We start from the raw sequence: 13,918 nt of genomic DNA, 5'->3' as shown, positions 1-13,918 counted from the left end.
TGACAGAGAGAGAGAGAGAGAGAGACACAGAGAGAGAGGGAACACAAGCAGGGGGAGTAGGAGAGGGAAAAGCAGGCTTCCCGCTGAGCAGGGAGCCCGATGTGGGGTTCGATCCCAGGAGCCTGGGATCATGACCTGAGCCGAAGGCAGACGCCTAACGACTGAGCCACCCAGGAGCCCCACAGTGTGTAATTTCTAAAGAAGGACAAGAAAAAGAAAATGAAGGAGGAGGGAGGAAAGAGGTGGAGCAAGAAAAGAATCACAGAAAGGACAATAACAAGCAGCAGAAAAAAGTAGGACAATAAAAAAAAGATGACAGAAATAAACCTGTTATATCAGTAGTAAAGTATAAAATATCTACAACTAAAAAGTTTATCAGTCCAGATATTTTAAAATTAAAATCCAACTGTATGTATTCCCAAAAGACGTATCTAAATTATGAAAAAAAGATTGAGAATAAAAGGATGAGTAAAAAAAAAAAAAAGGATGAGTAAAGTTGTACCACCTAACGCAGTCGGTGGAGCATGTGACTCTTAATCTCAGGATCATGAGTTTGAGCCCCATGTTGGGTGTATAATTACTTAAAAATAAAATCTTAAAAAAAAAAAATTGTACCAGACAAAACTAACCAAAAGAACTGGTTAGAAATATTATTACTAAGTAAAATAAACTTTTATGTAAAAAGTATTACTAAGGTAAAGAGAGTCATTACATAATGATGAAAGGTTCAGTTCACCAGGAAGACATAAAAACTTTGAACTTGTATGTATCAAATAGCAGAACTCCAGAATACAGAAAATGTCAACAGAATTAAGTGAATAAATCAATAAATCCAGTATCATAACAGAAGAAATTAACCCATCTCTTTCAGTAACTGATAGACAAATCAGTAAGGATATTAAAAATCTGAATGATATAATTAACAGTTTTATTTTATGATTATATTTAGAGCATGCACCCAACAACTGGAGCATATACACTCTGTTCAAGGACATGTGAAATGTTTTTGAAAAATGACCATACAGGGGCAACTCGGTGGCTCAGTCGGTTAAGCATCTGCCTTCGGCTCAGGTCATGATGCCAGGGTCCTGGGATGGAGACTGTAGTTGGGAGCCTGCTTTCCCTCTCCCTCTGTTCCTGCCCCAGCTCGTGCTCTCTCTCTCTCTCTCTCTCTAATAAATGAATAAAATTTAAAAAAAGATAGGACTATAGAAAATTAAAAAACAAAACTTGTGTCATATACACATGAACAGGCATTTCCCCAAAGACAACATACACATGGCCAAAAGACACATGAAAAAAATGTTCAACAACACTAATCATCGGGGAAATGCAAATCAAAACTACAATGAGATACCACCTCACACCTGTCAGAATGGCTAAGATCAAAAACACAAGAAATAGCAAGTGTTTTACCAGATAATACCAAAATATTTTCCAGTTAACATTCTCACCAATAGTGTATAAGAGTTCTTGTTCTGCTACATCTTTGCCAATACTTGGGATTAGCCAACTCTTTAATTTCTGCAAATCTAGTAAGTATAAAAACTTTGTTTCATTGAGTTTATAATTTGCATTTCTTTGGTCTCTAACGAGGTTGAGCATCCTTTTAAGTATTTTTTGGCTATTCTTGTTTCCTCTTCGTGAAATGCCTATTCCTGTTACGCGACAGGGATGTCCACTATCACCACTGCTATTCAACATAGTATTAGAAGTCCAAGCCACAGCAATCAGACAACAAAAAGAAATCAAAGGCACCCAAATCGGCAAAGAGGAAGTCAAACTCTCACTCTTTGCAGATGATATGATACTGTATGTGGAAAACCCAAAAGACTCTACCCCAAAACTGCTAGAACTCATACAGGAATTCAGTAAAGTAGCAGGATAGAAAATCAATGCACAGAAATCAGTGGCATTCCTATACACCACCAACAAGACAGAGGAGAGACAAATCAAGGAGTTGATCCCATTTACAACTGCACCCAAAACCATAAGATACCTAGGAATAAATTTAACCAAAGAGGCAAAGGATCTGTACTCAGAAAACTATAAAATACTCATGAAAGAAATTGAAGAAGACACAAAGAAATGGAAAAATGTTCCACGCTCATGGACTGGAAGAACAAACATTGTGAAGATGTCAATGCTACCTAGAGCACTCTACACATTCAATGCAATCCCCATCAAAACCATGCAAAAACCACACACTTTTTTCAAAGAAATGAACAAATAATCCTAAAATTTGTATGGAACCAGAAGAGACCCCGAATAGCCAGAGGAATGTTGAAAAAGCAAAGCAAAGCTGGCGGCATCACAATTCCAGACTTCCAGCTCTATTACAAAGCTGTCATCATCAAGACAGTATGGTACTGGCACAAAAACAGACACATAGATCAATGGAACAGAATCGAGAGCCCAGAAATGGGCCCTCAACTCTATGGTCAACTAATCTTCGACAAAGCAGGAAAGAATGTCCAATGGAAAAAAAGACAGTCTCTTCAACAAATGGTGTTGGGAAAATTGGACAGCCACATGCAGAAGAATGAAACTGGACCATTTCCTTACACCACACACAAAAATAGACTCCAAATGGTTGAAAGACCTAAATGTGAGACAGGAGTCCATCAAAATCCTAAAGAACACAAGCAGCAACCTCTTCGACCTCAGCCGCAGCAACTTCTTCCTGGAAACATCGCCAAAGGCAAGCGAAGCAAGGGCAAACATGAACTATTGGGATTTCATCAAGATAAAAAGCTTTTGCACAGCAAAAGAAACAGTCCACAAAACCAAAAGACAACCGACAGAATGGGAGAAGATATTTGCAAATGACATATCAGATAAAGGGCTGGTATCCAAAATCTATAAAGAACTTATCAAACTCAACACGCAAAGAACAAATAATCCAATCAAGAAATGGGCAGAAGACATGAACAGACATTTTTCCAAAGAAGACATCCAAATGGCCAACAGACACATGAAAAAGTGCTCAACATTGCTCGGCATCAGGGAAATCCAAATCAAAACCTCAATGAGATACCACCTCACAGCAGTCAGAATGGCTAAAATTAAAAAGTCAAGAAACGACAGATGTTGGCGGGGATGCGGAGAAAGGGGAACCCTCCTACACTGTTGGTGGGAATGCCAGCTGGTGCAACTACTCTGGAAAACAGTATGGAGGTTCCTCAAACAGTTGAAAATAGAGCTACCATATGATCCAGCAATTGCACTACTGGGTATTTACCACAAAGATACAAATGTAGGGATCCGAAGGGGTACGTGCACCCCAATGTCTATAGCAGCAATGTCCACAATAGCCAAACTGTGGAAAGAGCCAAGATGTCCATCGACAGATGAATGGATAAAGAAGATGTGGTATATATACACAATGGAATATTATGCAGCCATCAAAAGGAATGAGATCTTGCCATTTGCAATGATGTGGATGGAACTGGAGGGTGTTATGCTGAGTGAAATAAGTCAATCAGAGAAAGACATGTATCATATGACCTCACTGATATGAGGAATTCTTAATCTCAGGAAACAAACTGAGTGTTGCTGGAGTGGTGGGGGGTGGGAGGGATGGGGTGGCTGGGTGACAGACATTGGGGAGGGTATGTGCTATGGTGAGCGCTGTGAATTGTGCAAGACTGTTGAATCACAGATCTGTACTTCTGAAACAAATAATGCAAGATATGTTAAGAAAAGAGAAAAAGAAGAAGATAGCAGGAGGGGAAGAATGAAGGGGAGTAAGTCGGAGGGGGAGACGAATCATGAGAGACGATGGACTCTGAAAAACAAACTGAGGGTTCTAGAGGGGAGGAGGGTGGGGCGATGGGTTAGCCTGGTGATGGGTATTAAAGAGGGCATATTCTGCGTGGAGCACTGGGTGTTATGCACAAACAATGAATCATGGAACACTACATCAAAAACTAATGATGTAACGTATGGTGATTAACATAATTAATAAATAAATAAATAAATAAATAAGAAGAAAAAAATGCCTATTCCTGTTACTTGTCTATTTTCCTGTTGATTTGTCTTTTCCTTATTGATTTGTGGGAGTTCTTTATCAGTTATATGTGTTACAACTATCTTCTCCCAATTTGTGGCTTCTCTTTGCATTTTTCTTACATTTTTAAATGAATTTTTTTTTTAAAGATTTTATTTATTTGACAGAGAGAGACATAGCGAGAGAGGGAACACAAGCAGGGGGAGTAGGAGAGGGAAAAGCAGGCTTCCCAGCGGAGCAGGGAGCCCAAAGTGAGGCTCGAACCCAGGACCCTGGAATCACAACCTGAGCCAAAGGCAGATGCTTAACGACTAAGCCACCCAGGGGCCCCTAAGTGAATTTTTTAAGGATTTATTTCTTTATTTGAGAGAGAGAGAGAGAGGGAATGAGAGGGAGAAAGAATCTGAAGCAGGCTCCCCACCGAGTACAGAGCCCCACACAGGGCTCAGTCCCATGAACTCAAGATCACAACCTGAGCCAAAACCAAGAATCCAGCACTTAACCAACTGAGCCACCCAGGGGCCTCCTTAAACTTTTTTTTTTAAGTAGGGCTTGAAGTAATGACCCTGAGATCAAGACCTGAGCTCATATTAAGGGTCAGATGTCGTACGCCTGCGTGGCTCAGTCATTAAGCATCTGCCTTCAGCTCAGGTCATGGTCCCAGGGTCCTGGGATCGAGCCCCGCATCAGGCTACAAGGGTAGAAACATTAGATTGGCAGAAGACCTAACTGTGGAGAGCTGGCAGGCCAGAAAGGGCTGGCATGATATATTCAGGGTACTAAGCTAGAAAAATGAGAAAAATACGCAGCCAAGAATATTTTATCCAGCTAGGATGTCATTCAAAATAGGAGTGATAAAAAGCTTCCAGGACAAACAAATTAAAAGAATTTGTGATCACCAAACCAGACCTACAAGAAATAATGAAAGAGGTCCTCTAAGCAAAGAGGCAATACAATGGTACTAAATTTATATCTTTCAATAGTTACCCTCAATGTAAATGGGCTAAATGCCCCAATCAAAAGACACAGGATATCAGATTGGATAAAAAAGTAAGACCCATTAATATGCTGCCTGCAAGAGACTTATTTTAGACCCAAAGACACCTCCAGATTGAAAGTGAGGGGGTGGAGAACCGTTTATCATGCTAATGGGCATCAAAAGAAAGCTGGGGTGGCAACCCTTTTATCAGACAAATTAGATTTTAAACCAAACACTGTAATAAGAGATGAGGAAGAACACTATTCATCATTAAAGGGTCTATCCAACAAGAAGATCTAACAATTGTAAATATTTATGCCCCTAACATGGGAGCAGCCAATTTTATAAGCCAAATAATAACAAAATCAAAGAAATGCACAACAATAATACAATAATAGCAGGGGACTTTAACACCCCACTCACAGCGACAGATCATCTAAGCAGAAGATCAACAAGGAAATAAGGGATTTGAATGACACACTGGACCAGATGGACTTCACAGATATATTCAGAATATTCCATCCCAAAGCAACAGAATACATATTCTTCTTGAGTGCACATGGAACATTCTCCAGAATAGAGCACATCCTGGGTCACATATCAGGTCTCAACCGGTACCAAAAGACTGGGATCATTCTCTGCATATTTTTGGGCCACAATGCTTTGAAACTGGAACTCAATCACAAGAGGAAAGTTGGAAAGAACTCAAATACATGTAGGCTAAAGACCATCCTACTAAAGAATGAATGGGTCAACCAGGAAATTAAAGAAGAAATTAAAAAATACATGAGAACAAATGCAAATGAAAACATTACTGTTCAAAATCTTTGGGATGCAGTAAAGGTGGTCCTAAGAGGGAAGTATATATCACTACAAGCCTTTCTCAAGAAACCAGAAAGGTCTCAAATACACAACCTAACCCTACACCTAAAGGAACTGGAGAAAGAACAGCAAATAAAGCCTAAGCCCAGCAGGAGAAGAGAAATACTAAAGATTAGAGCAGAAATCAATGAAATAGAAACCAAAAGAACAGTAGAACAGATCAACGAAACTAAGAGCTTGTTCTTTGAAAGAATTAGCAAGATTGAGAAACCTCTGGCCAGACTTATCAAAAAGAAAAGAGAAAGGACCCAAATAAATAAAATCATGAATGAAAGAGGAAAGATCACAACCAACACTGGAAAGATACAAATAATTTTAAGAACATATTATGAGCAATTATAAGCCAACAAATTAGACAATCTGGAAGAAATGGATGCATTCCTAGAGATGTATAAACTGCCAAAACTGAACCAAGAGGAAATAGAAAACCTGAATAGACCCATAGCCAGCAAGGAAATTGAAGCAGTAATCAAAAATCACCCAACAAACAAGAGCCCAGGGCCAGATGGCTTCCCAGGGGAATTCTACCAAACATTTAAAGAGGAATTAATGCCTATTCTTCTGAAGCTATTTCAAAAAATTGATACGGAAGGAAAACTTCCAAATTCTTTTTATGAGGCCAGCATTACCTTGATCCCAGAACCAGACAAAGGCCCCATCAAAAAGGAGAATTATAAACCAATATCCCTGATGAACATGGATGCAAAAATTCTCAACCAAAATACTAGCCAATAGGATCCAACAGTACAATATAAGGATTATTCACCACGACCAAGTGGGATTTATTCCTGGGCTGCAAGTTGGTTCAACATCCGCAAATCAATGTGATACACTACATAAATAAAAGAAAGGACAAGAACCATATGATCCTCTAAATAGATGCAGAAAAAGCATTTGACAAAGTACAGCATCGTTTCTTGATTAAAACTCTTCACAGTGGGGGCGCCTGAGTGGCTCAGTTGGTTAAGCAGCTGCCTTTGGCTCAGGTCATGATCCCAGGGTCCTGGGATGGAGGCCCACGTCGGGCTCCTTGCTCAGCAGGGAGCCTGCTTCTCTCTCTCCCCGATTGTGCTCTCTCCCTATCTCTCTCTCTCTCTCTGTGTCAAATAAAATCTAAACACACACACACACACACACACACACACACACACACACAAACCAAAAACTCTTCACAGTGTAGGGATAGAAGGAACATACCTCAATATCATCAAAGTCATCTATGAAAAACCCACAACGAATATCATTCTCAATGGGGAACAACTGAGAGCTTTTCCCCTAAGGTCAGGAACATGGCAGGGATGTCCACTAACACCACTGCTGTTCAACACAGTACTAGAAGTCCTAGCCTCAGCAATCAGACAACAAAAAGAAATAAAAGGCATCTGAATCAGCAAAGAAGAAGTCAAACTTTCACTCTTTGCAGATGACATGATACTTCATGTGGAAAACCCAAAAGACTCCACCCCAAAATTGCTAGAACTCATACAGGAATTCAGTAAAGTGGCAGGATATAAAATCAGTGCACAGAAATCAATTGCATTTCTATACACCAACAATGAGACAGAAGAAAGAAAAATTAAGGAGTCAATGCCATTTACAATTGCACCCAAAACCATAAGATACCTAGGAATAAATCTAACCAAAGAGGCAAAGGATCTGTACTCAGAAAATTATAGAATACTCATGAAAGAAATTGAGGAAGACACAGAGAAATGAAAAAACATTCCATGCTCGTGGAATGGAAGAACAAATATTGTTAAAATGTCTATGCTACCTAGAGCAATCTACACATTCAATGCAATCCCTATCAAAATACCATCAACTTTTTTCACAGAACTGGAACAAATAATCCTAAAATTTGTGTGGAACCAGAAAAGACTCTGAAAAGCCAAAGGAATGTTGAAAAAGAAAACCAAAATTGGTAGCATCACAATTCCAGACTTCAAGCTCTCTTATAAAGCTGTAATCATCAAGACAGTGTAGTACTGGCACAAAAACAGACACATAGATCAATGGAACAGAATAGAGAGTCCAGAAATGGACTCTCAACTCTACGGTTAACTAATCTTCGACAAAGAAAAGAATGTCCAATGGAAAAAAGACAGTCTCTTCAACAAATGGTGTTGGGAAAATTGGACAGCCACATGCAGAAGAATGAAACTGCAACTGCACCATTTCCTCACACCATACACAAAAATAGACTCAAAATGGATGAAAGACCTAAATGTGAGATAGGACTCCATCAAAATCCTAAAGGAGAACACAGGCAGCAACCTCTTCGACCTCGGCTGCAGCAACTTCTTGCTAGACACGTCTCCAAAGGCAAAGGAAACAAAGGCAAAAATGAACTATTGGGACTTCATCAAGATAAAAAGCTTTTGCACAGCAAAGGAAACAGTCCACAAAACCAAAAGACAACCGACAGAATGGGAGAAGATATTTGCAAATGACATATCAGATAAAGGGCTAGTATCCAAAATCTATAAAGAACTTATCAAACTCAATACCCAAGGAACAAATAATCCAATCAAGAAATGGGCAGAAGACATGAACAGACATTTCTGCAAAGAGGACATCCAAATGGCCAACAGACACATGAAAAAGTGCTCCACATCACTCGGCATCAGGGAAATACAAATCAAAACCTCAATGAGATACCACCTCACAGCAGTCAGAATGGCTAAAATTAACAAGTCAGGAAATGACAGATGTTGTGAAGGATGCAGAGAAAGGGGAACCCTCCTACACTGTTGGTGGAAACGCAAGCTGGTGCAGCCACTCTGGAAAACAGTATGGAAGAGTTCCTCAAAAAGTTGAAAATAGAGCTACCCTACGACCCAGCAATTGCACTACTGGGTATTTACCCCAAAGATACAAATGTAGTGATTCAAAGGGGCACTTGTACCCCAAAGCTTATAGCAGCCATGTCTACAACAGCCAAACTATGGAAAGAGCCCAGATGTCCATTGACAGATGAATGGATAGAGAAGATGTGGTATATATATACAACAGAATAGTACTCAACCATCAAAAAAATGAAATCTTGCCATTTGCAACGACGTGGATGGAACTAGAGGGTATTATGCTAAACGAAATAAGTCAATCAGAGAAAGACAATTATCATATGATCTCACTGATATGTGGAATTTAAGAAACAAGGAAGAGGATCATAGGGGAAGGGAGGGAAAAATCAAACAAGATGAAACCAGAGAAGGAGACAAACCATAAGAGACTCTTAATCTTAGGAAACGAACTAAGGGTTGCTGGAGGGGAGGGGGGTGGGGGGGATGGAGTGGCTGGGTGATGGACATTGGGGAGGGTATGTGTTGTGGTGAGTGCTGGGTGTTGTGTAAGACTGATGAATCACAGACCTGTGCCCCTGAAACAAATAATACGTTATATGTTAATTTTTTAAAATCTTTTAAAAAAAGAATATTTTTAAACATAAAAATTATATCTGTGAATAGAAACTATATTATAAAATGGAAATGGACATAGTTTTACTCCTGAAAGTTGGTGAACAGTTCTAGTCGTCAGTGAAAATAAGTATGATGCTTAATGTTTCCTGAGATAGGTTAATGGACAGACATAAGAATAAAGCATAATGAGAAATTTAAAAAAACAAACAGATTTTGGAGTCAATTGATATAAATCCTAAATTTGCTGCTATAAGCTGTGTGACTTTAGCAAGTTATATTAATTCCTAATAGTTGTTTGCTTATCTGCAAAACTGAGATACTTCCTACTTTCAGAAGGCTGTTAAATGAGTTTAATGAGATAAAGTATATACAATTCTTGATATATACTAATTGATACTTGACATATCATATTGATTCTCTTTTCCTGTCATGTCCTGTCAGGTGGCATTTACCTTGACCAATTTATATAAAAGTTCTTCCTGCTTAGTATGAACAATTCATCTTGCTTCAACCATACATACATATATAAATGACAAAAGCATCATCTTTCCATCATTATAGTATTATCTTTACATTTTATATGCTTTATTAACATACAGCCCATAAAAAAATGCAACTGAAATCACTGAGCTAATTTTAAAAATTAACATAGCAACTTTCTTATTTTTAGTTTACTAATAAAGCATGATATATTTTAAATCTTTAATGATAATAAGCACTTGCTATATGCCAGGCACTGCGCTAAGTATGCTCTGCATATAATTTGACACTCGATGCTCAAAATAACCCTATCATTATTTCACAGATGAAGCCACTGAGGTTTAAAGAAGTTAGCTAACTGGTCCAACATTATCTTGGGCCAGGTCCAATACTATCTTGATAGAGGTGACATGTCTATCTCATATTAGGCTCTTGCTCGTGATTATTCCATTATAATGACTCTTATCACTAGTATTTCCTTTTGGAGGCTATGGAAACACAAAGGAAATTCTGAACAAGCTAAAAGTTCTAAAACTAGACATATATAACAATTTCTTTTTTTAAAAAAAACTTAAAAAAATAAAAGACAAAAGCATAGGTGGTTTTTCTTAAAAATAGAAAAGTGACAGGGCGCCTGGGTGGCTCAGTTTTTAAGTGTCTGCCTTTGGCTCAGGTCATGGTCCCAGGGTCCTGGGATCGAGCCCCGCATCGGGCTCCCTGCTCTGCGGAAAGCCTGCTTCTCCCTCTCCCACTCCCCCTTCTTGTATTCCCTTTCTCACGGTGTCTCTCTCTGTCAAATAAATAAAATCTTTATTAAATTTAATTAAAAAAAAAAAGAAAAGTGCGTACAAAACCACTCTGATTTTTTCTTGTTAAAAATTAGGACAAAAAAATTGATTAAGATAAAACCATATGGGGCGCCTGTGTGGTTCAGTCAGTTAAGCATCTGCCTTCGGCTCAGGTCATAATTTCAGGGTCCTGGGATCAAGCCCCATATCAGGATACCTGCTCAGCAGCGACTCTGCTTCTCCCCCTCCCTCTGTGAACTTTCTCACTTTCAGTCTCTCAAATAAATAAATAAAATCTTTTTTTTTAAAGAATTTATTTATTTATTTGCGAGAGAGAGAATGAGAGAGAGAGAGCACGAGAGGGAAGAGGGTCAGAGGGAGAAGCAGACTCCCCGCTGAGCAGGGAGCCCGATGCGGGACTCGATCCCGGGACTCCAGGATCATGACCTGAGCCGAAGGCAGTCGCTTAACCAACTGAGCCACCCAGGCGCCCATAAATAAATAAAATCTTAAAAAAAAAAAGATAAAACCATCTGATCATGCCAATAAATGCAGAAAAAAAATTCAACAAAGTACAACATGCTTTCATGATAAAAACTCACAATAGAGCAGATTTAGAGAAAACATACCTCAACATAATAAAGGCCATATATGAAAAACCCATAGCTAACATCATACTCAATGATGAAAAACTGAGAGCTTTCACTCTAAGATCAGAAGACAAGGATGTCACTCTCACCACTTTTATTCAACACTATTAGTACTGAAAGTCCTAGCCACAGCAATCAGACAAGAAAAAAAAGTAAAAGACACCCAAATTGGTAAAGGGGAAGTAAAACTTTCACTGTATGCAGATGACAACATACTATATATAGAAATTCCTAAAGACTCAAAGACTCAAAAAATTAAACTGATACATGAATTCACTAAAGTCACAGGATACAAAATTAATATATAGAAATCTGTTGCATTTCTACACACTAATAATGAAGTTTCAGAAAGAGAAATTAAGAAAAACAATTCCATTTACAATTACATCAAAAATAGTAAAATACCTAGAAATAAATTTAACGAAGGAGGTGAAAGACCTGTAATCTGAAAACTATAAAACACTGATGAAAGAAATTCAAGATGACACAAATGGAAAACTATTCCATGCTCATGGACTAGAAGAACCAATACTATTAAAATACCCATACTAGGGGCGCCTGGGTAGCTCAGTCATCAAGAGTCTGCCTTCAGCTCAGGTCATGATCCCAGGGTCCTGGGATCGAGCCCCACGTTGGGCTCCCTGCTCCACAGGAAGCCTGCTTCTCCTTCTCCCACTCCCCGCTTGTTTTCCCTCTCTCGTTGTATCTCTCTCTGTCAAATAAATAAATAAGATCTTTAAAAAATAAAATAAAATATCCATAATACCCAAAGCAATCTACAGATTTAATGCAATCCCTATAAAAATACCAAAAACAGAGGCTCCTGTTAGGCATCCAACTCTTGATTTGGCTCAGGTCATGATCTCAAGGTTGTGATATCAAGCCCCATGTCAGGCTCTGCACTGGACATGGAGCCTGCTTAAGATTCTCTCTCTCTCCCTCCCTTTGCCCCTCACCCCCCAAAAAATGTTTTTTCACAAAACACATAACTACTAGAATTTGTATGAAACCACAAAAGACCCTGAATAGCCAATGCAATTTTGAGAAAGAAGAACAAAGCTAGAGGTTATCATAATCCCAGATGTCAAGATATACTACAAAGCTATAGTAATCAAAACAGTATCATACTAGCACAAAAACAGATACACAGATCAATGAAACAGAACAGAAAGTCCACACCCATGCATATATGGTCAATAAATCTATGAAAAAAGAGACAAGATCATACAATGGAAAAAAGTCTCTCCAACAAATGGTGTTTGAAAATTGGATAGCTACATGCAAAAGAATGAAACTGGAAACTCTGAACAAACAAAAGTTTCTTACATCATACACAAAAATATACTCAAAATGGGCTAAAGCCCTAAATGTGAGACCTGAAATCATAGAACTCTTGGAAGAAAATATAAACAGGGGCACCTCGATGGCTCAGTAGTTTAAGCATCTGCCTTCTCAAGTCCTGCATTGGGCCCCTTGCTCATCAAGGAGCCTGCTTCTCCCTCTGCCTGCCACTCTCTTGCTTTCTCTCTCTCTCTCTGACAAATGAATAAATAAAATCTTAAAAAAAATAAAAAAAAACAAAAACCTCCCCCAAAAGAAAACTCCAAACCAAGATGGTTTTACTGGTGAATTCTATCAAAAACAAAGAACATCAATCTTAATACAAACTCCTTCAGAAAATGGAACAGAACACTTTTCAACATTTCATGGGGTCAATATAGTCCACTAATAAAACCAAAGATGCTACCAAAAAAAGAAGACACGGGGGAGGGAGGCATGTATGGGGGGAGGGGGGAGAGAGAGAGAGAGAAAAGAGAGAATTATAGGCTGATTATTCTTCATGAACAAAGATGAAAATATCTAAAATAAACTGGGGTGCCTGGGTGGCTCAGTTGGTTAAGCATCCGATTCATGATTATGGCTCATGTCATGATCTCAGGGTCGTGAGATCAAGTCCCACACAGGGCTCCATGTTGGGCATGGAGCCTGCTTAAGATTCTCTCTCTCCCTCTCCCTCTGCCCTCCAAAACAAATTCATTATATTAGAATAAAAGGCAAAAAAAACCCAAAACATTTAAATAGATAAAGAAAAAGCATTTGACAACGTTCAATATCCATCCATGATAAAAACTCAGAAAATTAAAAAGAGAATGGAATTTCCTCAATCTGACAAAGGACATGTAAAAAAAAAATCTACAGCTAGCATCATACCTAATGAAGACATATTGATATTCTCCCCCTAAAGTCAAGGACAAAGCAAACACATTCATTCTTACACTTCTATGCAATATGGTACAGGTAGTTATAGACAACACAACAAGGCAAAGGGGAGTGGGAGTAAACCATAAAGATTGGAAAGGAAGAAGTAAAACTGTGCCTCCTCACATATGACATAATTTGTTTACACAGAAAATCCTAAAGAACACACAAAACAATTACTAAAACTAATAGTTTTATGTTGCAGGTTACAGAGTCAACATACAAAAATCAACTGCATTTTTAGATATTAGTAAACAAGAAAAATAGAACGTTTTAAAGTTGTATTTACAATAGCTTCAAAAACCATAAATATTTTAGGAATAGGGGTGCCTAGCTGGCTCAGTTGGTACAGCATGCAACTCTTGATCTTGGGGTCATGAATTCAAGCCCCACATGGGGCACAGAAAACATTAAAAAAATTTTTTTAGGAATAAATTCAGTAATAATCATGC

General features: G+C 38.5%; 1 protein-coding gene across 1 annotated transcript in view; it reads right to left on the bottom strand.

Annotated features, from left to right (window-relative positions):
• Positions 1-13,918, bottom strand: part of PPM1E (protein phosphatase, Mg2+/Mn2+ dependent 1E) — a 183,479-nt gene that overhangs the window by 129,650 nt on the left and 39,911 nt on the right. The gene's annotated exons all lie outside the window — the stretch shown is intronic.

The sequence above is a fragment of the Eumetopias jubatus genome, unplaced genomic scaffold, assembly GCF_037043125.1.
Source record: "Eumetopias jubatus isolate StellerSeaLion01/CBP00866 unplaced genomic scaffold, mEumJub1_p1.0 scaffold_10, whole genome shotgun sequence".
NCBI classification, from domain to species: Eukaryota; Metazoa; Chordata; class Mammalia; order Carnivora; family Otariidae; genus Eumetopias; species Eumetopias jubatus.
The sequence above is the reverse complement of the archived record's forward strand: the minus strand, read 5'-3'. Positions and strand labels throughout refer to the sequence as shown.